We start from the raw sequence: 25,194 nt of genomic DNA on the forward strand, positions 1-25,194 counted from the left end.
CTGTTGTGAAGTAAATTTATATGAACTATGAAGTCTTAAGTTTTCCTTTCTTCACTATCTTTTATTTGAAAATTAGTATTGCTGCATGCACTTGTAGCTAATGCCCTAGGCATGGTCTGTGGTACCCTGTGGCAGGGATGTGAAAATTCCCCAAAGTTTTGCTGAAATACATGAAATAGACCTAATTACTACCGCAGGTCCACTCTTCCACAAGCCTGGTCATTCTCCAGATTTGTTGGGCTTGTTTTCATCATACCTGGCTGGCATGGCTGTGAGATGCATAGGGTGATACATCTGAAAGAAAACAGGTTGGAGATTGATTGATTGATTGATTAATTGATTGATGATGTGCCATCAAGTAGTTTTCAACTTCTAGTGATACACACAGATAGATTTTCTTCATGACAACCTATCCCATTCTTTCAGGGCTCCCAGCATTATTTGGCTACACTTAGTTTAATATCAAGAACTCTTCCAGTACATAGTAATTTCCCCAGTATTCCTGCAACTTCAACTTCCTCAACTAAATCTTCCCTATTATTAGAATCAAGTCAAGATTAGCTGATCCTCTTATGCCTTTCTCTACCATATAAGGAGACAGTTGTCAGCAAGATAGGAATTTCCTGGAGGGACCATGCCTGACAATTTGCCTCCCTAAGATACTGGGTAATTAAAAATATGGTAAACTAAATAAATTGCTACTTCATGGCTCTTTGATTTTTAACTTCTCACTGACCAGGGAAGCAATAGCAGATAATCAGCAGAATTTTTTTTATCCTCTATTTATTTTAACCCAGATGCTTTCTACAGTATACAGTACAGAGTTGTGTACAAGATGGGCTGCAGAGAAATTTGATTGATTGATTGATTGATTGATTGATAAATAAATAAATAAATAAATAAATAAATTGTCAAATACATTCACTTGAATGTCTGAGCAAGTGTGGATATATTTCTAACATACTCTGCAATTCCTCTTCACTTTCTTTTGTTTCAGTTCCTTTTGTGTTAATGTTTCCTACTGCAGATTAAGGTTGCTATAGTAACTAATCATTTTGGCCGGGTGAAGAGGTTGAATTTGATTGTCTCCTTTTCACGTGTTAAATGGTCGCATCACTTGGGGGGGAGGAACTCCCCGAACTTCTTGTTAGTTCCTCTTTTCCTTTTGTGCAGGCATGTAGTAAGCCAGGCTGCTCTCATTGAGAGCCAAGTCTTTTAAATGTGTTTTGCTTTCATTTTGCTTTCTGTAAAGAAATTATTTTTATAGACATGCCTGGTGTGTGACTTTTCTGATCTCTCCTGGACCAAAGGCTTTCCCAGCAATCTGCCAACAGGTTATGGGCCCAGTGAACAGCCCAGTAAGCCCAGTAAAACCCAGAGAGAAAAGAGAGATCAGCTCCACACCTCATGCACAATTTAAAGGCAGGTAGCAAAGACCTGTGAAGATTTTCTTTGGAGCCACCTGGAGATTTTCCAGCAACTGCCGGTCTACAGGACAAAGAAGCCAGCTGAGGTGACTTGCAAAAGAAGGAGGAAGCCATGGCTACCTCCCAGCCCTCAGCGATGCCTCTGGAGCGCCTATCAGAGACCAACTATTTGAATTGGGCCCTGAAGATGGAGATGTATTTTCGCAGAATCTTTGGCTGCCAATTGGTGAGCAACCCCCCCAAAATCCCAGTGCTGAATGGCTGAGACAGGATGAGTGGGCTAGAGCCACCATTATCCTGGGAGTTGAGGAGAATCAGCTAGTCCACGTGCGAGGCATGCAGTCTGCAAAGCAGCTTTGGGATGCTTTGAAAGACTTATATGTAAAGGCAACAGCAGGGAGTAAAGTTACCCTGACAAAAAAGCTGTACAAAGCCTACCTTGCAGAAGGAGATAGCCTTCCTGAGCACCTGCATCATATTCAGCAGCTGTTTGTTGAGTTGCAGGAGAGAGGAATGGAATTGACACCTCTCACAAAATCCTATATCCTCCTGTCCTCACTAAATGAAACGTGGGACACGCTGATTTGTACCCTGAAGGCTATACCTGAAGCAGACCTCACCCCATCGTATGTTACATAGCGCTTACTCGTTGAATGGAAGAAGAGAGAGGAAAGATCCCCCCCTCAATCTCTTCTGGAAAGCTGCAATACCAGAAAAGGGAAAAGAAGGGAAAGGAAGCTGAGGCCACAGCGCTAGCCAGCCAGCGATGCTTCACCTGTGGTTCAGCTGGACATTTGCAGAAAGACTGTGCCTTGAGACCCAAGAGTAGAAAGACAGAGAAGAACACCACAAGGGCGACACAGAAGAAGGCTCTTCAGACAACCCACATTGCACAGGTTGCTGAGAAGGGTAATTCTGATGTATGGGTGTTAGATTCTGGGGCCAATTGTCATTTATGTAATTGTAAAAGCTCTTCTGTGTCACTGTCTAAAACTGAAAGACAAAGTGTATCTTTGACTGATGGGTCTGTGACCAAAATTATGGGACAAGGTGACTTGTATTTATCCTGCTTGGGAGAAACTGTGAAAGGTGTGTTGTATGTGCCAAATTTACAATCAGACCTTTTATCTGTGGCATAATTGGCTGCAACAGGGTATATCATAACATTTAAGAAAAATGGTTGTGAGATACGTAAAAATGGAAAATTGTGTGCTACTGGTATGTTAAAAGACTCCTTGTACATTGTGCAAAATGCAAGGAAGCCAAGCTGCAAGGCTGCAGTTGGCAACAAGCCATATCATGACCAATGTGTACACCTGATGCACAGGAGATTTGGTCATGCTAATTTCAAGTATATAGCACAAATGCCACAACTGTGTGCTGACCTAAAGATAAAACCCTGTGATAAATACTTAGACTGTGTAGTTTGCAAAGAATGCAAAACACTAAAAGCTCCTGTGAGTAAGCACAGTGACAGAGTTGCAACTAGACCTTTGGAAATTGTACACTCTGACATTATTGGTCCTTTTGCTCCAAGTCTTGGACAAGCAAGGTATGCAATGTCCATCATTGATGATTTCTCAAGATACACATTTATCTACATCTTAAAACATAAAGATGAGGCATTTGAGAAATTTAAAAGTTTTGTGACATGGGCAAATGGAAAATTCCCTAGGCCTGTATCTGCACTCCAATGTGATAGAGGAGGAGAATACCTTTCTCACAAATTCAAAAGGTTCCTAGTGGAAAAGGGGATAGAACAAATTTCCTTCTAACCCTTACACCCCTCAGCAAAATGGTGTTGCTGAAAGAAAGGGCAGAACCTTGCAAAATGCGATGGAATGCATGATTAAAGATTCACATTTATCTTTTAAGTATTGGGGAGAGGCCATATCTACTGCCTCTTATGTACAAAACAGATTGTATAACTCTGTGATTCAGGACACTCCATTCCATTTGTTTTATGGTGTGAAACCAAAGGTAAACCATCTTAGAGTGTTTGGTAGCACTGCTTGGGTTCATATTCCAAAACAACCAAGAAGGAAAGGAGGCCCCACAACAAAGAAAGCCATTTTTGTTGACTATGAACAAAGCCAAAGGAGCTACAGGTTCATAACGGGAGAGAAATTAATAATTAGCAAAAGCGCTTCTTTTGCTGAACAAAACTGGGGAAGATTAAATTCTAGCTCTCCAGTTGATCTGACCGCCACAAGAGAACAGCAAGGACTTGCTGATGGTGATCTTTTGCCTGATGTGGAAATTAAACCAGAAAAGCAAACTGAAGATCTGTCTGATGAGACAGATGCTTCTCAGGAAAGTGATAGGAGTCAAAATTTAAGCCCTGTATTACCTCGCTGATCTCAGAGGAGTAATAAAGGCGTTCCTCCATCACGTTTTCAGGCTGAAACAGTAAAGGTTTTTCACATATTCACAGAACCTGAGTCTTTAGAACAAGTGAATGCTTCATCACCTGAGATTGCACAAAATTGGCATTCTGCCATGCAACAGGAATTAGCATCCTTGAAAGAAAATAAAACATGGAAACTGGTAAATCTACCTCCCAATGAACGCTGTTTGGGTTGTAGGTGGGTTTTCAAACTGAAAAGGGATGCTGATGGCAAAATCCAAAAATATAAAGCAAGGTTGGTTGCAAAAGGGTTCACTCAGAGGAAAGATTTAGACTTTGACAAGACTTTTGCACCAGTTACTAAAGGTGAATCAATTAGATTACTGTTAAAAATTGCTGCACTCAAAGGAATGTCAGTTCACCACTATGACATTCAGACTGCATTTTTCTATGGTGATTTAGACCACAAATTATACATGGAGCAACCCCCTGGCTATGAAAAAGGGGAGAATCTAGTCTGTGAACTGCAGAAGTCAATCTATGGGTTAAAACAAGCTGCTAGATCCTGGAACCAAAAAGTAGATGAAAAACTGCAGAATTTTGGTTTTGAAAAAGGAAAGGCAGATCCATGTGTATATATGAAGAAAGACAAACAAGGCTGTATGTATCTGTGCATTTATGTTGATGATTTGCTGCTGTTCACACCAACAGAAAAACAAAGGCTTGATTTTGAAGCCTGCATGAAAAGCCATTTCACATTAAAAAAAAAAGCCTTGCAATTATAACAAATAACCTAGGTTTAGAAATACACAGGAAGAAGGATGGTAGCTTTCTGTTAAACCAAAGGGGAGATAATGTTAAAATAATGTGAATGGAAAGACATACAGAGTTGTCAAAGAAGATTGGTTGGCATCTTAATCTGTAGTATAAAAAGGGGAGTGTTAATGTTTCCTACTGCAGATTAAGGTTGCTATAGTAACTAATCATTTTGGCCGGGTGAAGAGGTTGAATTTGATTGTCTCCTTTTCACGTGTTAAATGGTCGCATCACTTGGGGGGGAGGAGCCCAAACTTCTTGTTAGTTCCTCTTTTCCTTTTGTGCAGGCATGTAGTAAGCCAGGCTGCTCTCATTGAGAGCCAAGTCTTTTAAATGTGTTTTGCTTTCATTTTGCTTTCTGTAAAGAAATTATTTTTATAGAAATGCCTGGTGTGTGACTTTTCTGATCTCTCCTGGGCCAAAGGCTTTCCCAGCAATCTGCCAACATTTTGAACTAATTGCTTCCTTCAAATGCTGAATTCCAATCATAGGAATCATCCCATCTGGTCTCCATTACATCTTTCAAATCATACTTGTTTTTCTGTTTTAGGGCAAGTTTGGCTTGTTTCCCATAGTCTAAATATTAGTGTATAGATAAAACCATAAACTTTATGAGACTTTTTTTTTTCATTGAGTGGTTTAAGCAGCCCATCTCAAGAGCCCCACTGCTTCTTTCTACAGTGTATGGTATTTATCTGGGTGTTTCCATCTGTGACCCCCCCCCCAAGATTCAATTTAAAGCCCTCCTAATCAAACACACTGTTTCAGCCAAATACATTTTGTGCTAGTTCTTGTGCTATTCAATCTTGTGCCAGCAGTCCATCATCTTCTAGATAACTCAGGCCATGGTCCTAGAAACCAGATCTTTCCCATTAACATCATTTGCATAGCTGGTCATTCCCTTGAAGCATTTCCTTTTAATTCTTTCTGAAGAAAAGGATGGATGGATGAGACCACCTGAGCCTGCAGAGCCTTGAACATCTCTTCTGTGTCTACAAAGTCTATGATGATACAGCTATATCTGTTCTTTTCAGTAGCAGTTCTCCCCATACATACTAGCAGGAAAGGATAATTATAAGATGATTGGATAAGTCTCAGAAGTTCAGCTACATCCCTGGTCTTGTCCTGGCAGATGCATGCTTTGCAAATGGATGACTCCAGTCGGCATACATTTGTTTTGATTCTTCATAGAAATCACCAACTTCTGCTGTGCTTCTCTTTGTCTTCTTAAAGGGGATACTGTGTCTCTTCTGCACTTCAGAGATCTCCTGTCCTGACTCTTAATCTACAATATCTACTATTACAGAATGCTCAGACCTGTTCTGAGTTCCAGTGGTACATAATATCTTATTTGTGTCCTACTACTGGTTATTACTGTTATCCACTGCATTTGAACCTTTGCCTATCTTCCTTTTGGAGAATTGCTTCTGTAAACATCTGTTCTAGTGTTTTCTTTGATACAAATCATCCTTTTAAAGTATGAATGCTAATTGCGTCAGTCTGTTGCCTTTTTTTTAAGGGTTAGGGTTTGCAAGTGTGGGCTGCTCCAAATATACGCCAGGTTGTTTTCAGGCAGGAACACAAACTTAACGCAGGCATTGCTGGTCAATAGCTGTAGCTTTGCATTGATTCATTTTCAGTTCATCTTCTTAGAGTACCACTAGTACAACATCTTAACTTTCTTCTTGTTTACTTTTCAGTCTCTTAGGTTAGCCAAGTATAAACAAGTGATTTAGAACATTTTATCAGGATTTCAACTCTCTTGCCAAGCTCCACTAGAAGACTCCAGTTAAGTTTCCCTGTTTGCTTGTTCAGCAAGTTTTTTTCTTTGAAACCAGTCTGTCTTGGATTCCTCTTACCATCTTTGTTTATTCAACAGGAAGCAGTCATTCAGTCACCTACAATGGCAATCAGCAGTTCTCAGGATATACCCCTTGCAGTCAGAAACTATTCAATATGAGATTTACATCCTCAGAGCACATTTTTACATAGACCAACAGTGATATCCCAATATATATTGTTGTGTTGTAGATTCAAATATGGAAGGCGGCTCTAATAGTTTTTTCAGATGTTCTTCAGAATAGCAATGCATTGTAACTCATTTGGTATAAAAAGCTCAATGGCAGAACAAACCCAAACAAAGGGAAGCAGCCAACAGAGAAAAATTCCAGTTGCTATTGAAGAAATATATGTTCTTTATTCTAAGCATAGCTTGTTTTAAACTAGCTTAGTCCTTCATGGAAAATACAAACAAATATACTGTAAATAGGCATGGGATAAAAGGTATGAAAGAACAAGTAAGTTGTGAGACAGGAGCTGCTAGTTTCAAGAAAGGGTATTAGAATGTGACAATCCTCCAATTTTTATACTGGTTTCATTTATTTAAGCCAGAATGTTTTACAACTATGGACACTATCACATGTCACACTCCTGGATTAGCTCTTCACTGTTGTGATCAGATACTGTTGTTCTTCTTTGGCAGCTGGGTTGATTCGCTTCTGACCCAGTTGCAGCGCAAGAGAAACTACTCTGCGTCCCGTTTTCTCCTAGAAATGCTGGACCCTGGGGATTTTATTTCCCCGTTGAAGAGCACTATTTCTTCCTGGCTTCTAAGCCAAGCCACCTAGCAGGTCCTGTAAAAAATGGGAAATTTTCTTGGTATTCTCCTGTGGTGACGAAAGTTCCTTGTGATGTCACAAAGTGACAGTCACTGTTTTTGAAAAGAATCAGTTAGTGGCTGCTTGAGAAGAAAAGTACATACCCACAGTTGAAGAAGAGGGCAGAGAAATAATTGGCAGGCTCCTCTGAAAAACCTGGGACAATCTCAATGGATCCAGAAAACAATCTACATTTTGGTATTAAAGCCATTAGAAATAATGACAATAAAAAGGAAAGGACAGCTATGGAAGGGTGTGAATCATTCCCCTCCCCATTTCTGTATGATCAACTATCATTGGAACACTGAAACACATGAGGACAAAATTATCAGGAAAAAGTAAAGAGTATATATGGGCTTTAGTGCTTTATGTACTTCAGTGGTAGTAAATTTCATGGACTTTGTGTTCACACGGTATGCTTAACCAGGTCAGTTAAGAAGTGCTAGTCGCATTCATACAACACACCAGGTTGATATAATTTTTTGTGTATCAATCTATTGGTAAAATCTAGTCCAGTGGATAGGTTATGGTTCAACTTATTTTGTAGCTCCAGAAAGCATGTTAATTCAGTCATCAAGTTAAGCATGTTTTGTGAATGCAGCCTTACACAATTTTACTTCTCTCTTCCTTGAGATGCCAAGGAAAATTGGGTTAGGGTTAGAAAGATATCTACTGGTTGAACATGAAGGGTTCCTAATTCCAAATTGGTGATTAATAGCAATTTTCATTCTGGTCTGAATATTATTCACAGATGTTTGAAAAATAGAAATACAGGTTTTAATCATTTTTAAACCTTCAACTATCATATAAAGACTTGACACAACATCTTCCTCAGTTAGAACTATTAAATGTTGCTTAGGGAGGAAAGATGGTTGAGCTTTCTTTTTGACTGACTTGCACAACATCTGAAATGTTGAGTAATTCTCATAGATATAACCATGAGTGAAAACCCTTTTTTGTATTTACTGTTTAGTAAATACAAAAACTGCTGTAAGGGCTGTTGGATTACAGTATGGTAACACTTGTGTGACTGGGCACCATCTTGACTGTTGACATCTGGAGGTGGAGTCTAGTGAAGGGAGGGTATATTGCTATATTTTGTCCACACAGATAACACATGTGTATTGTACCTTCTCCTTTCCAAATACCCTTTTTCTGACTCTCTGAAGCATGTGTTTTTCTGAAGTTGTGTGGGTTTTAACATTTTGAAACATCACACTTTTAAATAATTTGTCTGGGAATAAATCTCCAATGTGATCCCCTAAGATGTTAACTCCACAAGCAAATAGCAGGAGTTGATACCCCAATCTGGATGACCTCACTGTTGCATATAGAAGAATTTCAATATTTTGCCCTTCCCAGAGGTCTTGAACTGGAGGAGGTCCAGTATACTTGCAATTTGCATGGGGGGGGGGAGCCCTCTCACAGTAAAGCATATTAGACTTTTCTGTCAACTTTAAATTGCAGACAAGTGGAGCCAACTGGATCCACCCCTTCCAAGTTAAAGTGTTGATTTGGATCAGGCCCTTAATGTCTGAACTTTAATGCCTTGTATGTTGGGTGGGCAAAAAGAGAAGCTACTCCTTCATCACTTGAAAATCAAGAAAGAGATAATCAGTACATTAATACTGTGAGTATGCTAGCTGAGCCATAGCTGGAGGTTCCCTAATGCTGAGGAAATGAATGTTAGCTATTTTCAACTCAATACAGCAGTTAATGTAGTGCTATACTAATTTCTAATTTATTTCTCCGTGGATAAGTTTTAGTATTCCTTTTGACAGTAGAACACTACAATGGTGAATTGTCCCTTAAAGAGGGTGTAAAAGATTCAGATTAGAGTGCGTTTTTTTTAAATAAATGCTCTGACTAAAAAGATAAAACCGATAATATACTACAGTATTTCAATCTGTAGGGGATGGGTACAGGGCAATTAAATGCCCACTAAGAGAAAAATCAATGATTTAGTTAGAAAGAAATGTCTAATTAAAGATAAGGTGGCCATGAAAACTCTTTAGAAGTTTGTTATAGGCCCTCATTTTAGGCTGGCAGTATTGTAATTGTGCTATTCAAATGCCAGGGTAAATAACTAATGTTGAAGTAACCATTGTATACTGGGGCTCAGTTGGTCCTGATACAATTGCAGAGGAAAGAAGCTATTGAAAAATCCTACAGATCTGACAAACTTGCATTGACTGTCAAAGGATTTATTTAACAATATTATTTCTGATCATGTGCAGAAATGCCAGATATACCTAACATTTTGGAGGAGTCATTACTGGAATCCATTATAAAGGAGTCACCAATGATAGCAAGTTTTCTTACCACAGGGTCTGACTGTGGTGATGAAAGCAATATGGTAAGCTTTCCTATTATTGTGTGCTTAAAATTGAAAGCAAGGTGATGAATATTTTAGGGCTGTTAGAAATAATGGATTGTACATATTATTTGATCCTCAGTTTATGGGTTTTTCCAGATGAGTACAGATATAACAGGGACTGAGATAAACCCCTTGCTGATCGGATGACACCATGACCAGGCACTTATCATTCCAATACTTTGTAGCATATCCCTATAGTGGTTGCAATTTATTTAAGGACAACCTGTTTCCTACAGTGAATTTTCCTACAGTGAATTACTACACTTTTTGCAGTAGCAAAAGACTTGAATTGCTGCTTTGGATTCCAATGCTGGGAGGGAATACTGTACGGTACTGTATATTCTATCTCCTAATATCCAGTTCCTAAGATCTGTGCATATTATAAAAGGTAGCAATACAATAGCGCAGGCTTTCTCAACCAGGGTTCTGTGGATCCCTAGGGTTCCATGAGAGGTCACTAGGGGTTCCCTGGGAGATCACAATTTATTTAAAAAGTATTTCAAATTCAGACAACTTCACATTAAAGAGGTAAGTTTCATTCTATATTTTTAGTTTAAGAACACTGTTAATGCATATATACAGGCCTACACATGAAACGGATATAATAATTTTGTAACCTCTCGCTGTCCTGTTCAGACCATGCACCAGACCAGTTCTCAATAAAACTCTTTATTAAAGAACTATTTACAATCAGTAAGTCCTCAAATTAAGGAGACTGGAGTTTACAAGGTTAAACATGTAGCAAGGTAGCACTTGGAATAGTCTGGAAAGAAGACTGGATTCAATGGGAACACAAGAGCTGGAGACGACAAATCTCGAACTGGAACAATCTGGAACCACACAACGCTGGTAGACTGGACCACTGAATCTGGATACAAGGAAGGTCTCCAAAGAAGATGCACTGGAACAAGGCTTGGGACTCAGAATGGAACTGGATTGGCTAGAAGCCCCGAACTGGACTGGGATCACTGGCAAGAGACTTGAAACAAGGCTTGGACCTCGAGACTAGGCTGTATTTGACTAGAAGCCCTGGACTGGACTGGACTCACTGGGTAGGAACTTGGAACCAGGCTGGGGACTTGGAGTTAAACTGGACTCGGCCGGAAGCCCAGGACTAGGCTGAATTCTCCGGGCAGGAGACTTGGAGCAAGGCTGGGAACTCGGAACTTGGCTTGACTCAGCTGGAAGCCCTGGACTGGGCTGGATTCTCTGGACAGGAGGCTTGGAGCAAGGCTTGGAATTCGGAACTCGGAACTTGGCTTGACTCAGCTGGAAGCCCTGGACTGGGCTGGATTCTCTGGACAGGAGGCTTGGAGCAAGGCTTGGAATTCGGAACTCGGAACTTGGCTTGACTCAGCTGGAAGCCCTGGACTGGGCTGGATTCTCTGGACAGGAGGCTTGGAGCAAGGCTTGGAATTCGGAACTCGGAACTTGGCTTGACTCAGCTAGAAACCCCGGACTGGGCTGGATTCTTTGGACTAAGGACTTGGAGCAAGGTTGGAAACTGGGAACAAGGCTGGACTCAGCTGGAAGCCCTAAACTAGTCTGGGTTCTCTGGATTGTATATTTGGAGTAAGACTGGAAACAGGGAATAAAACGACCTGGCTGGAAGCCCCAAACTAGACTGGAACACAGATTCCGGACCAAATAAAGTTGCAGTACCTGAACACGACTGAGCACATGAAGCGTGGTTAGACTGGAGCAAGGACACAAGGTGCTGCTGGAGTTTCAAGGCTCGAAAAAGCTGCTTGGAAGATCACCGAGTCTCAGGGCTGGAAAGAAGACTGAGACTGCTGGACTCGGTGAGCAAAGGATCCTTGATGGCAGTAGAAGCAAGATGCAAGTCCCCTTCAGAGCGAAACAAAGGCACTGGTTCCTTTTTGGCAACAGACGCCATCTCCATTGCTGGTAGGGACTCTTCTGCGAATACTGCAGGCTTGTAGGATCGGTTGTCTCCAACAGCTCTCTCTCTGCACAGCTGCCTTTTATCCCATTCTTTGGCATGCTTGGAGTCTCCTGCAGCCAATTGGGCTGCCTTTTTCTTTGCACATTTTTCAGCCCATCTCTGGCGCACTCTGATTGGCGTATTCAAATCCTCCTCCAGATCTCGCCCAATCAGCGTTGTGGATTCTTCCCACTTTGCTGAGTCATGCTGAAGTTTCGTTTCTCCAAATCCAGCATGATAAATTTCCAATTCCTCCTCTGACTCTGAAAGTGAAACTAAATCCGAGTCAGAGGCAGGCTTGGTCCTGACACTCACCTATATTTGAGCCTGAATGTGCAGGGGTTCCCCAAGGCCTGAAAAATATTTCAAGGGTTCCTCCAGGGTCAGAAAGTTGAGAAACGCTGCAATAGTGAGAAAGACAAACTGACAGTGAGTGGGAGAGAAGAAGCAAGCAACACAGGTGGGCTTTTTCAGAGCAGCATAAATTAAAATAATATAATTCAAGGATCCTGCAATGCAACTACCTTCAATATCATATTTTTTCCTGAAGTATTAGGGCTTCCCATTGGTCCCATAGGCATTCTTAGGAAATTAAATTTCTAAATGGCTATAGCCCAATACTTTAAACAAAAAGTGTTCAGGGAAAAAAAAGTCAAAGGTGAACTGAGGGCCATACAAGGAACATCCTAATTAGTACGTATTCCATAAATGAGGGTTCTGGCAGCCATTTTGTGAATGGGCAAATGCAGCTCAGCTTGGGAGAAGTGTAGTTTTCTACTACTATTGAATGCATATAAGACACTGAACACGTGGGAGATTTCATAGCAACACCATTTTTGAACGTTTAAAGTAATTATCTGATCTCAGAAGTGACACCTTCTTGTGTTTCAGTATGTGCTATTGATTGTTTTCCACAGGAAAGAGGTCAGGGCAGAGCAATGCCTTATGTAGAGAAGATGATGACTACCTCTTTGGAAACTGAATTAAAAGAAAAAATGAAGAGACTGATATTTAAAAAGAAATTATTGGCAAAAGAGGTAGGGTTAGTTATTACTGATCGTGGTAAGTGGTCTAGGTCCAATACTGATGTCTTATGTCCACACGTCTATTAACTCTTTGGATATAGACCCCAGAACCCCTCCAGAACTCACTACCACATTCTAACTTGGAATATACAGACAAAAATGTATTAAATACATGATAGTTAACAGTAATTGTTTGTAATTAGTTTAATTTCTATCATAATTCAAATTAAATCAAATTTTGGCTGTCCTGAGATCATTTCTATGTTCTGGCTTTGCCCGTTTATTAGAAAGTAGTCCCCAGGAAGTCCCTTCTGCCTTTCTCAGTATTATAGCCTTCTTCAAAGAGCTAAGTCTTGGCATAATGTGTCCAAAGTAGGATAATTTGAGCCTGATTATTTGTGCCTTGAGTGAGAATTCTGAGTTGATTTGTTCCATAATCCATTTTTTTGTTTGTTTTTTGGCAGTTCACAGTATTCTCAGGAGTTTTCTCCAACACCAAAGTTCAAAAGTTCAATACTTTCTATCTTGCTTCTTCAAAGCCCAGCTTTTGCTTCCCTAGAGTGTCACAGGGAAAACCATTGGTTGCATGATTCTGATCTTCCTCTTATGTATAACACTATTAATTTTTAGTTACAAGAACATAAAAAAGAGATAGCAGCTCTAAGAGAGATGATTATTAATATGAAATCATCTGAAGATCATGATTTTGAGGTGAGTTCATAATAGGTATTGAATAAAAAATATAAAATGGGGGAAGAACATAGGGAGGATTGGAATGTGATTTTTGTTTAATAATAAGCAAAATTTAACATAAAATGCACATTTTTTCACATTATAGTAACTGTTCAATTCCCTCTTTTGTTTGATATTTTGGCAGACTTTGCCATGCCTGATAATATCTGTTGTTGTTGTTGTTCTAAATTATCTGTTTTTGCAAAAATCAACAAGAGATTCTAGCCTCTCTGTTTTCAAAACCAGATCCCTTTTTCAATAAGGGGTTAAAAAAAAAAGTAGGAGCAAGCATAGCAGAGATGCTACAGCAAAGCAGTTCTGCCTTGTGGAATTTTGTACAGTCTTCTGCGAGGATCTAAACTAGCCATGATGATGTACTATATTGTATTTATGATACATTAAAACCAAGGTGAATAAGATGTTCCATGTTAACTGCAGCTTGACCCATTATCTGAGTTAAGATGATATGATAAACCAACTAAAGGTGATTTAGAGTGCTATGCAAATACAGTAATTGGATTGAAGAATGTGGTGAAAAGAGCATTTAGATGGAAGGGATTGTGCAAATTGGTAGAAGAGACAAAGTATGCTGGGAAAGCTAAGGGACAAAGTTTGAGAAAGCCATAGGATTGGTACCTTTAGAAATCAATGTTCTCAAGTTAATATATTATTATTATTATTTAAATTTATATGCCACCCAGCTCCCAGCGACTATATTTTAATGTTTTGAACTTCCGCAAAAAATATACAATAATTTAACAATAGTCATAGTGCTACATATAGAAGGTTAGTCTGGGTACCTGTTTTTAATTTATTAACACATTTATTAACACAATTCAGCATTGTTTAGCACAAATTATAATCTTATATATAATCAACTGTAAGCTTGTTGATGGTAGAGAATATTTTACCTTTTTATGATTTTATTTTTATCATTTTATTATCTTGCTGCCTTCAAATACACAGGGAAATGGGACACAAAGAACTAAGTTCATGCATTCTGCTAAGCAGTAATGCAATCTGTCTAGTTTTGGCTCATGCGTAATGTGAATCCACACAGTTTGGTTTATAAACCATGGGTTATAACTAGCATGGGTTATATGAGAACTCAGTCACTGGAGCTTACTTAGCAAGCCTTAGTTAAAATAAGCCATGATTTAGCACAATGTATGAACACAGTTAATGTTTCCTTCAATAGCTGTGTAGTACAGTATATTCGTGTTTTATATTGGATGAAATTGGGTAAAAGCCTCTTACTCAAGACTGCTTAGTTTCCATAGTACACCTGAGAGTGAATATTATGGGTTCCTATTGTTTCGGGAATATTTATTTACTTATTTATTTAAATGATTTGTATAGTTGCCCAACTTGCAAAATGTAATTCTGGGTGGCTAAGTTAGGGTTCAAAATAAAACAAGATAAACAAACATAAAAGAACAGCCCAGAGGCCCAAAACACAACATATTAAGAATCCTAAACCAATTTTCTGGTTGGGATCATCTAACATCCTAACCCAGTGCTTGGGAAAAAAACAAGTTTTTAAAGACGGCAGGGACACACCATCCAAATCTCAGGGGCCTGTTCCAAAGGGCAAGCACCATGAGAGTGAAGGCACATTTCCTGGATCCCATTAGCTGGCATTGTTTCCTGGAGGGGCCTAAAGCACACCCAGTCTGTCAGATCTTGTGGGATCGGCAGACATAATCAGAGACAGGTAGTCCTACAAATATCCTGGCCTTGTACCATAAGGGCTTGCACCTGGAAACCTATAGGAAGCCAGTGCAGCTCACAAAGTAATGGTGTGGTACTACCCACCCCTCTGCATTCTGAACCAATTGTACCTTCCATATAGCTTTAAAGAACAGCCCCTGTACAGTATGATGTAATACCCCAAGTGGCAGGTGAGTGACCACAAGCAGGGCCTCCCAATCTAGGAATGGGCACAACAAGATGAAGTTGTGCAAAGGTTCTCTTGGCCACAGTTGCCACCTGTTCTTCAACAAGGAGCTGCAAGTGCAGTAAGATTCCCAAATTGTGCGCCAGTTCTGCCTTGGGGAGTGCTACCCCATTTAGAGCTAAAGGAGCCAGTCTTTCTTGCTTGGGTTGAGCCAAAACCTGTTCTTTCCCATCCATACCACCATAGCCACCAGACATTGGAAAAGAACTCTGACAGCATCACTTGGTTGGCCTGGGGTAGATATATAAAGGTAAGTATCATCAGCATACTGATGATACTTAATCCCATGCCGATAGTGGCCTCACTCAGCAGCTTCATAGAGATGTTAAATAGCAGCAGAGAGAGAGTAAAGCCCTGCAGAACTCACCAAAGTAGGGGTCTAAAGCTAGACCTTTCCTCCCAACACCAACATAAACCAGCTTTAGAGAAGGAGAGAACCACTCTAACAATATGCTCCCACTCCCAGCTCTAGAAGTTGATCCAGAAACTTGATGATATTGAAAGCTGCTGAGAGATCAAGGAGGGCCTGGATGGATGTATCACTCCCATCCTGCTCCTGCCACAAGTCATCTATAAATGTGTTCCTAAAAGGGAAGGTTGGACAGGACAAAAATTGTCCAGAATTGTTGAATCTGGAGATGATCTCTTGAGGAAGGGGTGGACTACCATCTCTTTAAGAGCCAGTGAAACAACCCCCTCCTTCAAGGATACATTCACCACCACCTGGATCCAACTACATGTCATCTCCTGGGAGGTCCCACCCTCTACAGTTCCTGCTGCTGTAACTGTCATGTTCACTGTTTCAATGTGCACTGTACATCGTAACGTTTCACATGCCATGGTGCTGATGCGCGTTTCTGTTTGGGAGGGAGCTGCTGTGAAACCTTGTGCCAAGCTCTGTATTTATGTTCATTTCAATGGAACGTGTTTGGGTTATGTACTCTGCTCAAGGACTGTTCCCGCGGACCATCAGAAGCTGTTAGGAGCACCTGGGATTGTGAGCGTGGGAAGATTCTACGGGGGGAGGGATCTCATTCGTACCGAGGGTTTTTAGTTTGCATTTGGCGCGCTTTTTTCATTCTCAGCTTTCTTTGTGATCCTGCATGCTATTCTTTAATAAATCAGATATCTTTGTGATCCTGCTCATGAGTCTGATGGTGTTTTAGAATAGGCAACCATTACAGTAACAAACCGCTGTGTCAACATGTTGCCCAAAGGGGATCCAAAGACTCTCCGAATCTTCCTCAGGATCTTGCAGCTTCTGCATATCCATACTGATATGTTTATTCAACCACTTCTAATGCCCATCCTGACCACAAACTCACTCAGCGCCATTACAAAAAACAAAACCCTCTAGTCATTCCATTTCCATTCACTGACTTTAATGGCTTTTAAAAGTCACTTGTTCCTTTTCTTTCTTTCTTCTGTGAAAGTTTGATTTTGTCCTTCCAACTACAATCTGTTTCTTTCTTTCCATACTATTTTCTCTTGTTTCTTTCAGAGTGACAGTTGGCTTCAACACCATGAGAATTCTCTTCTTTAATTCTTTACCTTCTTTCCATTCTTGTAAACTCTGTAGAATTGTTCAACAGGACACCTTATACTACTGTTACTGGTGACTTACTTTGTATTGCTGGCGGATAAATTTGGTAACAGTGACCTAACCCTCCCCCACCCCCAGATGTTCTGCTGGGTCCTTCTCAGATGGAATATATAGGATATACAATAATTTCAAATTCACTTCTTGCTAAGTAAGAATTTTTCAGAATGTAATGTAAAAAAAAGTTTAGAAGAAAAGAATTTTAATTGATTGATGTTTTCCATAGACAAAGAAGAGAGCAGTAGGATCAGATGAGTAAATATTACAAGAACTATCAGCCTTTACAAACTCAGCTATTCCGTTTTTCCTCTTATTTTTGCCTGGGTTGAGAACTGCACTGAGAAACATATTGACTGAGAAGACTATGAAATACTTTGTGCTAAGCATTCTGAGAGCACTGCAAAACTGCACTCCTCCTTCCTTTCAAATAAAATTTCAAATACAGAGCATTAAACTTTTGAAAAGTGCTTTCATACACTGTTCATAATGTCTATTAGTCACCAGCACGTTTGTTTTTGACTTTTTGTTACAAATGCCTATGAATTTTTATATTTATTCTGATTTTATCCTCTCATAAGGTCTTCACACATTTTTCTGTGTAATGTTCAGAATATTAATCTCATTCTTCGCTACATGTGTGTGGCTTTGTATGGTCACGTAATTGGTGTAACTAGTGCTCGAGATACAAGCTGCTATTGCTCCCAGATAAAATGCAGCAGCAGTTCATCAAAGGAACCTGAAGATGTCCTCCTTATATCAGAAGCAGCCACATTGTTGTCCAGTAACCTGGCCTCTCTTGCTGGATTCTACCGTCTACTGGCTATTTTTGCAAAACACATAAGACATCGGATTTTTAACTAGAAGAAATATATATGCACACCCTCCTTGTTTAACCAGACGTTATGTGCAAAATTCCCAACCTAATGCTTTATAGGTTTTTGTAGTACAACCTCTATCATCCCTAATGATTGGCCGTGCTGTTGGAAATTGACTGGGAGCTGGGGACCAAACATCCTAGAAGGTGCTAGGTTTAGGGAGGCAAGAATTCTACAGCTGTGTGGATTGCTAAAAACTGGATTCTGATATTAATAATTAGCGGACAATATTTGTTAATTATTCTGACAGCACAAATAATGAAATTGAACATTTTGCTCCATCTCTGAGCCCAAAAGGCTTCCAGAGCAATTTCAAAAGACACTAGAAGAGTCCCATGTCTCAGTTTTACTCTTATAGGCATGACATAACAGGGAGGACACTGATAAGCTCAGAGCATATGGTTAGTTATGTAGCCCCTGATTTGATCCTCAAAAGTGGACTGAGTGGCCTTTAAGTGCCCTAATTTCTACTGCTGATCTTTCTAGGCAATCATCTTTTATACTGTGCTCCAGTCTTTATACATGAACTGATTCTATTTTTTTAAATTATTGGGATAAGTTCTTTTCCATAAGAAATAATGGGATGGGTTGTCTTTCTGCACCTCCACAGAGAGGACTCATCAGAGGAGGAGGAGGAGGTGTCAGGGAAGACCTCGGAAATGATGGATTATTGCCCAGAGGAATGAGATATGAACTGCTCCATGCTATAGGATACCTTCAGCCCCAAAACTTGAATGGAACTCCACCTGCTAAATTTGAGGGGGGGTCAGCAACTAAAGGGCTGAAAGACACATAAGCTCAAGATTACAGGGAAAAGCTCCTGGAAAGTAATGGGAGTTGCTATTTCTCCCACATTGACCAATATTCTGAACTGAGCTAATAAAAGCTAATTGTTTTAGAGGGGAGGTTTAAAACCTGGGATTTAAAGCAAGCCAGTTTGGAGATGTTCCACTGCTGGAAATGCTGCTATTACTCAGCATGCTCTGACCAATTGATCTTTTAGATCTTTTGCTTTGGTCCTTAAGACTATGTGTGCTTTGATCTTGACTATGCCCTGATGTTCCATACCTCTTAGACCCCCTGTTGTTTGGAACTTCTTGGTTTTCCTTGGCTGCTCTTGAATCCGTGATAGAATTCCTCTCTGCTTCAGTCCTGCACTGGTGATGGTTTAGCTAGAAAGAAAGATTTGGGAGTCCCATCTACTTGCCAACTACAATGTCTCTTCTGTGAGAACAGGACACCTCCTCTTCAAGGAGGTGGGGAAGGGGGAATACAGTCTTGCTATTGCTTGGTGGTTCCTCCCCTGTCTCCAGACCATTTATGGATCCAGCCAGAGGCATCCATTCTATTTCATTCAGAAATATGTTTCTAAGCATACCCAGCCAAATGGACATACCTCCACAAATGGAGAAGAGCACTATGAATAATAATGATTTGAATAAGGGGATGAATGCTTGTCTGCATATGGTACAGAACTGTGTGGGATTGCTGAAATCCTAGATAGGAATAAAACTCAAAATAATCTTGATATGTTTGAAAAATGGGCTGAAAAATCCACCAAAAGCATTTTTGCATTGGTAAATGGAAATCAGATGCACAGGTATAGAATAAAAGATACCTCACTTGGTAACATAACTTGTGAAAATATAAAATAATAAAACTGAGTTGAGAATTGATAATATCTTTTAAGTATCTCAAAAGGTATCACAAAAGAAAAGTGTTTCAGTGTTCCAGAATGCCAAATATTTTAGTTGCAAGAAGGCAGATTCCACTTGAATGGTAGGAAAAACTTCCTAACAATAAGCAGTTCAGCAGCTGAAGTAATTCTGAGATATGGGGGGGGGGGAGCCTCCCTTTTGCTGCTGTGTTCAAGGGGAGACTAGGCAACCATTTGTCAGGGATGCTAACATTTGGATCCCTGCACTAAACACTCAGTGGTCTAAATAGCTCCTTCCAAAATTATAACTTGGTTCCATGTATTCTGTCCACTGTGCGTGGGCAACTTAAAAATCATGCTTGAGCACAAGAAAAGGCCAGCATTATGAGGATGGATAAATACTGGGGTTGCCAGTAAATTACTGGGGGATGTTGTAAATTAATGAAGATGGGCTGTCTATCTGATGTGTGCAGGCAAAAGTCCCTCAGTTCTTCTGCAGCTGCCTTGGTACAAAGCCCAAGTCCCTGCCCCTTCTTCTGTTCAACCCTTTCACTCAGTAGCCTTGGAAGGAAGCTAATGACTGCAGCAACTCTCAATAGAGACAAGATAGAGCAGTGTTTCTCAACCTTGGCAATTTGAAGATGTGTGGACTTCAACTCCCAGAATTCCCCAGCCAGCATGAAAGCTGGCTGGGTGATCTTGGGCCAGTCCCTCTCTCTCAGCCCAACTCACCTCACAGGGCTGCTGTTGTGGGGAAAACAGGAGGAAGGAGTATTAGGTATGTTCACTGCCTTGAGTTATTTATTTAAAAATACAATAAGGGGATAGAAAATACAGCAAGTAAGTAAGTAAATAAAATCTTCAAGCTGCCAAGGTTGAGAAACACTGAGATAGGGACTGGCAGAGGATAACAACATATCAAGCTGGTGTAGTGTTTCTCCAACTTGATGGTGGATGGATAAATCTTGGCTGCAGAAAGTTGCTCTCATTTTTTCCCCAACTTATGAGTAAGACGGCCTTAAGTCATCAGCCATACCAGTGTAAAAATGGAATTTCTTCTCTTATTCCATCACTATCCTATTATGGCTTCCAAGTGCACAAAACCTGTAATAATCCTAATATGCATAGTAGGGAGTCCAGTTTTTATTGATGATGTGTAAGTTTGAGTATTTCTTTAATTTTTATCCTGCCTTTATTATTTTTATAAATAACTCAAGGCAGTGAACATACCTAATACTCCTTCCTCCTCCTATTTTCCCCACAACAGCAACCCTGTGAGGTGGGTTGGGCTGAGAGAGAGTGACTGGCCCAAGGTCACCCAGCTGGCTTTCATGCCTAAGGCAGGACTGGAACTCTCAGTCTCCTGGTTTCTAGCCTGCCTTAACCACTAGACCAAACTGGCTCTCCTATATCAAATAGTATATCAAACTATATGTTAAAGAGTATATCAAAGAGACACTATCTATCATGAGCACTGATGGTGAGCAGGAGAGGGCCCCTATCCAGGGGGGAAAACACATGCTCAGCAAGGAAACAATATCCCATGTCCCCCAAGGAACTAGCCATCTTAAAGGATTACTTGGATTCTAATCTTCAAAAGGGTTTCATCCGACCTTCTACTTCCCCAGCATCTGCTCCTACATTCTTTGTACCAAAGAAGCCTGATCCGTTGGCACCGGCAGCTCAGGAGGCACCCTTGAGAGTTGTTCATGATTTCAGCTCCCTCAATAAGGTCACAGTCAAAGAAAATTACCCACTCCTCTTAATAGCTGACCTGCTGGATCACTTACAGAAAGCATGCATTTTTACTAGGTTGGACCTCAGGAATGCATACAATCTGATCCTGTCATGAGCACTGATGGTGAGCAGGAGGGGGCCTCTATCCAGGTGGGGAAACGCATGCGTAGTAGCGAGGAATTGAGCAGTCATTCAAAGAGACACAGAACAGACCCACCTTGACTTTTGGGGTTTATCTGTCTGGGTTTTCCCACGCTTCTTCAGTTTGTTAGGATTTTCTGTCTAATGTAGCAGTAATAAAACACTAGAGACTTATTCCTCATCTCAGCGTGGTTCCTGCTTGTTAGGACATCAATCCTAACAAACTCCTACTCCCATTGAAAGAGGGAGGAAAGAAAAAAAATTGGGTGGAAATGTCTTCGGAAAACCAGAAAATCCACTCAACAACTGTCAGCAGCCTTGCAACAACACCAGCAACAAGTAGATCTCTAGATCAACACATTACAAGCAGCTATGCTACAGCAGTTACAACAACCAGCTCCGATTATCCCACAACCGGTGCCAGCAGCAGCAGCAGCTCTGCCAGTAGTCTTGAGATCCCAGGGCAGTTTACCAGAGAAGTTTGGAGGAGAAGCAGGACAGTTGAGAACCTTTCTTACACAGTGCACAATGTTTTTCGACAGCAGACCGGCAGAGTTCCCAACAGACCGAACCAGAGTCACTTTTATTTTAAGTCTGCTAAAGGGCCCAGCAGCCAAATGGGCTATTCCCATGGTGGAGAACAACGACCCAATTCTCAATGACTACCAGAATTTTCTGGCAGGGTTCCGAGCACAGTTTGACGACCCGATCAGAGAGGTCACTGCCAGCTGGGCAATTCGGAAGCTCAAGCAAGGCAACAAGAGGATGGGAATTTACATTGCTGATTTCAAGCTGTTAGCAGGAGATCTGGACTGGAATGAGAGTGCTTTGAAAGACCAATTCTAATGGGCTGGATGAGGAAATAAAAAATGAATTAGTGCGCCAGGGAACACCAGCTACTTTAGAAGGTTTATATCAGCTGTCTGTGGTCATAGACACCAGGCTAGAAGAGCTCAGACAGATGCAGCCGGGGAGAGGCAGGGGCTTCAGAGCGTTTCCAGGATTTCCAGCTCTCTCTGCAGCATCTCTCTACTTAGGACCAGAGGAGCCGATGCAGATCGGGGCGAGCAGGAGGGTTACTTCCGAAGCTGAGAGACAGAGAAGGGGAGAGAGAGCCCTCTGTTTCTACTGCGGAGCCCGGGGCATATGGTGAGAGCTTGCCCAGCAAGAAACCAAGCAAATTCCATAAGAGCCCCAGGACAAGCAGCAGAACCAAGAGCCACCTCCACCTCTACTTCCAACCAGGGAAACTCCATCGGTCTCCCTCCGCAGAGCTCAGCAGGGAGACCATGAATCAATTAAGAAGGGCTCATTCCGAGGATTCCAGGCAATCCTTTTACTACTTACCAGCCATAATGCATGTAAACCCAGAGCACCAGGTCAAGCTAGAGGCCCTTGTGGATTCTGGAGCTTCCACCAATTTTATTGATGTACAGACTGTACAAGACCTGAACATCCCGACCATGGAATTGCCACATCCCATAGAAGTTGAGAGCATTGATGGCCAGCCCCTCAAGGCAGGACCGATTCGAAGTTTCACAGAACCTTTGCAACTAACAATGGGAGACCACACTGAGTGGATCCAACTTTATGTTACTGCATCACTTAATGTGCCTATAGTCCTGGGCACACCTTGGCTGAAGATCCACAACCCATTGTTGGACTGGACTATGAGAGCAGTCTCCTTCCCAGCTAAGGAATGCCAGCACCACAAGATTCAAGCCGCTCTTCTCTCTCCAGCAACCAATGCACTCACCGAAGCAGGGGGGGTCCAGTTGCCAGCCAAGTGTGCAGATTTCACAGACGTTTTCAGTGAACAAGAGGCCACAGCACTACCCCCCCATAGGGACTGTGATTGCACCATTGAGTTGATACCAGGAGCCAAGATTCCAGCAAGGAAACAATATCCCATGTCCCCCAAGGAACTAGCCACCTTAAAGGATTACTTGGATTCTAATCTCCAAAAGGGTTTCATCCGACCATCTACTTCCCCAGCGTCTGCTCCTACCTTCTTCGTACCAAAGAAGCCTGACCCGTTGGCACCGGCAAACCAGGAGACACCCATGAGAGTGGTGCATGATTTCAGTTCCCTCAATAAGGTCGCAGTCAAGGAAAATTACCCACTCCCCCTAATATCTGATCTGCTGGATCGCTTACAGAAAGCACACATTTTTACTAGGTTGGACCTCAGAAATGCATACAATCTGATCCGGATGAAAGAGGGGCATGAATATCTGCCTTCGATACCAGGTTTGGTAAATTTGAGTACCTTGTTTTGCCCTTTGGCTTGTCTAATGCAGGAGCCATATTTTCCCGATTTATGAATCAAATTTTCTCTGATTTACTAGATAAGTATCTCGTCATTTATCTAGATGACATATTAATATTCTCTGAGGATGCTACAACTCATGTAACCCACGTACGTAATGTCTTACAAAGACTGAGAGAGAACAAGCTGTTTGCCAAGCTAGAGAAGTGTGCCTTCGATTTAACTGAATTACATTTCCTGGGCTATAGAATATCAACAGAAGGCATATCCATGGATCCTTCAACGGTCCAGGCAATTCTCTTTGGCAACCCCCCTGAAATGTGAAAGATGTACAAAAATTTCTAGGATTCTCCAATTTTTATAGAAAATTTATAAAATTTAGTGACAGGGCCAAACCCCTCACACAGCTTTTGAAGAAAGGATCAAAATTCATTTGGGGGAGAGGGAGCAAGCAGCCTTCCAAGAATTTAAGCAACTCTTTGCATCCCAGCTGCTTTTAAAGCATCCTGATCCCACGAAGCAATTCATAATGCATTCAGATGCTTCAGATTTTGCTATTGCTGCTGTTTTATTGCAATATACTGACAAAGGAAAACATTGCTTCCTTGTGCATTTTTCTCTTGCACTCTCTCACCGGCAGAGAGGAACTATGATGTTTTTAACAAGGAGTTGCTGGCAATTAAAGCAGCATTTCAAGAGTGGAGGCACTGGCTAGAAGGTGCAACCTTTCCTGTGAAAGTTTGCACTGATCACAAGAATTTACAGCTTCTACAAAACACCAGATCCCTCACCCCAGGCCAAATCAGATGGAGCCAGTTTTTCTCCCGTTTCAATTTTGTTATTTCTTATGTTCTGGGGCGCAGAACTGTTTGGCAGATGCCTTGTCTCGATCCATTCAGGCAACCCCCACTACTCACCAGGAGGTCCAGGCTACTATATTACAACCTCACAACTTTGATCAGTCTATGAGGGGGAACCAGACAGAGATTTTAGCAGCAGGCAGACAAGCAGAGGACCTATTTACAAGAGTCAGAGCTCAGCAACAACAGGACCCATATGCCAGGGCCAGGGTGGATGACCTCCAGAGGGGCCTGCAAGACACTGCCTCCCCATTTAATGTGGAAGCAGGAATCCTCTGGCATAGCAGGCGATTATACATTCCCCCCTCATTGAGGGAAGAAGTACTGAGACTTTGCCATGACCATCAAACGGCAGACCACGGAGGTGTTTTCAAAACTGTCCATAGAGCTCTGAGAGACTACTGGTGGCCTAAGATGACTGCAGACATAAAGGGTTACGTTGCTTCTTGTCATACCTGTAGACGAGCCAAGCCTTTCCCAGGGAAGCCTACAGGACTCTTGCAATCCCTACCCACCCCCAGTAGGCCTTGGGATACAATTTCCATGGATTTCATCACTGATTTACCCCTGGTCCAGGGGCTGACTTCCATACTAGTGGTGGTGGACCTTTTCACTAAAATGGTGCATTTTATTCCTTGCAAGGGCCTCCCATCCGCGCAAGCCACAGCGCAGTTGTTTATGGACCATGTTTTTAGGTATAGAGGCATGATAAATCACTTGGTGAGTGACAGAGGCCCTCATTTCACTTCCAGGTTCTGGAGGGCCCTTTTCC

At 41.3% G+C, this 25,194-nt stretch overlaps 1 protein-coding gene across 1 annotated transcript in view; it reads left to right on the forward strand.

Annotated features, from left to right (window-relative positions):
- The window catches only part of PPP1R3G (protein phosphatase 1 regulatory subunit 3G), a 1,059,979-nt gene that overhangs the window by 1,026,241 nt on the left and 8,544 nt on the right, over positions 1-25,194 (forward strand). The window lies entirely within an intron of this gene.

This window comes from Candoia aspera, chromosome 3 (genome assembly GCF_035149785.1).
Source record: "Candoia aspera isolate rCanAsp1 chromosome 3, rCanAsp1.hap2, whole genome shotgun sequence".
Classification (NCBI taxonomy): Eukaryota; Metazoa; Chordata; class Lepidosauria; order Squamata; family Boidae; genus Candoia; species Candoia aspera.